The sequence below is a fragment of the Lolium rigidum genome, chromosome 3, assembly GCF_022539505.1.
Source record: "Lolium rigidum isolate FL_2022 chromosome 3, APGP_CSIRO_Lrig_0.1, whole genome shotgun sequence".
Classification (NCBI taxonomy): Eukaryota; Viridiplantae; Streptophyta; class Magnoliopsida; order Poales; family Poaceae; genus Lolium; species Lolium rigidum.
Window position 1 is genome coordinate 33,745,646 of NC_061510.1, and position 2,978 is coordinate 33,748,623.

The window sequence follows — 2,978 nt, forward strand, 5'->3', positions numbered from 1 at the left end:
GACATCTTGTTAATAGGTTAGTGCCGGAAAATGTATAATAATGATGTAAAGTATGTATAAAACATTCAAGTATTGTCATAAAAGTAGCATGGAACATAAGAAATTATAGATACGTTTGAGACGTATCACCCGTCGTGCTGATGCACTGCTACTGCGCCTAGCTAGCTGTGGATGCGTATGCTGCTGCTTGCTCGTTGTTGTGCTGTTTGTGCTGCTGTGCTCCACTGGCCTTGGCCATTGCTGCCATGACCATGCCAGTGCTTGTGTTACTGCTGTGTGCAGCCCTGCTATGCTCCTGTGCAAGATTCCCTAGGCTCAGTGCTTGATCAAGTTTGCATTACTTGCTAAATTCAATCCCTGTGACTTTGTCCTTGATGCTATTGCTGTTAAATCATCAAGTGTATTCAGTTAATTTGCCCTGGCTTGATTACTGTATGTATTCCTTGCAATTTGCAAGTGCCAGTGCTGTTTGTGTGATGATTAGAGGTTTATGTCTCATGGTAGGCTCTGCTTTGCTTAATTGTTGTCCATATGCATCAATTCCTTGATGATGTGCTTCTGGATACAATCATAAAATGGTTTATATGATTATCTGTGATTCAATTGTTGCTTAACTGTGGCTATTTAATTAACTGGTCCATGTATTAATACTTGGAATGATTCTAGCATGCTGTAGCATGCTCTAGCAAGCTTCTGATGATCTTGTGATCATCAGTTGCTTGTTCAAGCTGATGTGCTTATTACTGTGCCTTACTGCTGCTCAATTTATGATGTGTGTGGGTCACAGACATGTGCTGGTGTATGTTGATGCTTGCTCAAGCATCAAATGATGCTTGCAATGATCCCTTGGATCATCTGCAAGGCTCTGGTGCATCAATTGCTTGTGTATCTCATTTATCTGCTTATCTTGCTTCAATAGATGGATAAATGATGTGAACTGCTTGCAGTTGTTATCATCCTTTTATTTGAGACAGGGCTAGATGGATGCCAACCCTTGGTTGTGTACCCTAGCCCTTCCATTTGAACCCATCTGGGTGATGATAACTGTGCAAGGCTTGAAGGTTTGGGTTGTTTCAGTGGGTTGAAGTCGCCCTAACAGCCCTTTGGTGCTGTCATGGTAGCTCCCCTTTCTCTGAGGCTTGCTGTGGTTGGTGATTGCTTGCTGGAATTGGATAATTGCTCACTGGTTGATCCAATACTGGACTCCGAGTGGTTTTTGATGTTGAGAAATTATATAGAAAAGGATTTGTCTATTGTCTGATGGCCTAGCTAGCTATAGGTGCTAAGTGTGTTGGACTAGGCTAGCTATGAATTCATTCTTTGCTGGATTTCCTTATAGTTGTGCCACTGATTTGCATAACTAATGTTCCCCTAGGATGGTTTCCTACTGGCCTTACCCCTATTTGCTTGCACCAAATGGCTTTGTAGCCAGATGATGACACAAACAGGGTATTCTACCCTTACAGTGCTCTGTGATGCATAGTATGTTTATTTATGGGCAAAACATGGTTTTGCACAGGATGATCTTGTTTATACCTCACTCCAGCTCCTAGATCATTTGTTGGTGTAGAGGATTTCTTCAGTGTGGTGATGATGCTTGCCATGCTCCTCCTTGCAAGCCTGATGTGCTTGATTCAGTGTTGTGGTGGTTTGGGCAGGTTGAACAGTTGTGGCTGTTCTTCCTGTTCTTGTGTTCTTGGTTTCTGTTGACTTACCCAGCTGCTTGTCGATAGAAATGCCTAGGGTTTACTGTGGAGGCTTTTATATGATCTTCTTCTTCTTCTCTGGTCGACAACAAGGCCTGCAGCTTGTTGGTGACTCACTAGATGTGTGTGTGTGTTGTGCTGCATGCACACATAGTGACCTGCTGTTGGGCATGCACACAAGCTGTGTGTGCTGCCTGTGTGTGTGTACCAGGGGCTTGGAACTTGAGCTCTGAGAAGATCAGCTCGGCTGATCTTGATAATATCCATCCCAGCTTATTATTTCTTTGCTAACCGGCCAAGTGGCAAATGCCACTTGGCATAATGTAACATCCCAAGTTTCAACAATAATGAAATCAAAAGATAGAGATCAATTACTCAAAATTTGCAACAAACAAAAAACTTTTTATCTGCATATGGTGCCACATACAAGTTCGTGCATATGAGTGATTTTCTTTGGTGCATTTGCCATGATGAGTGTTGATATGGTTATCACTTGCTAATAAACCCTAATATATGATCATCACACCACTCTTTGAGAAAAATAAAAGAAATACCAAATTGGATCTAAAACCCTCTCATACACATAGGGCAAATATGCAAATCATCACCAAAGGACACCATGGCTTGATCTTTTGTTTCTAAAATGCATATACAACTCAAACAAACCTAATTGCATCAAAGAAACCAAAACTAAATCAAATTTGAACTCAAAACCATCTCACATGTGATGATGGTCACTTATGCACTTTTTAACATGATCCCCTCTTTACCCCTCTAGTTAAATCACTTCTTAAACTAAACTTGGTCAACCAAAGCCATGTCATCCAAGACCATGTCAAGGTGATGAACTTTCATGTTGACCACCCTGGCTAGAGTTGACTAGGTTGACCAGTAAAAGAGTAACAAGTGAGGACTTTGAATCTATGTGAAGATCATGCCCAATTTGATTTGTTGCAAACTACCTTAACTTTGACCACCACCACCACCACCACTCTACTGAAAATAATATATAAATCAAAACCTCCAAATTTCATTCAAAAATTCGAAAATTTAGTTCTTGCAGGCATTACATCAAACACCTTGTGTGCACTATGCTGCCAACTCCATGCATTGCAAAAACCAGTGGACTAATGCCTCCACCATCGACCCTAGGTCATCCCCAGTACCCCTCTGCACTCACCAAGCATTGCCAAACACAATGGACAAGGTTTGGTACAAGTGTGCATCACCATTTGTACCAGAGCATGCCATGTCGTGGCATGGCATGAGCTC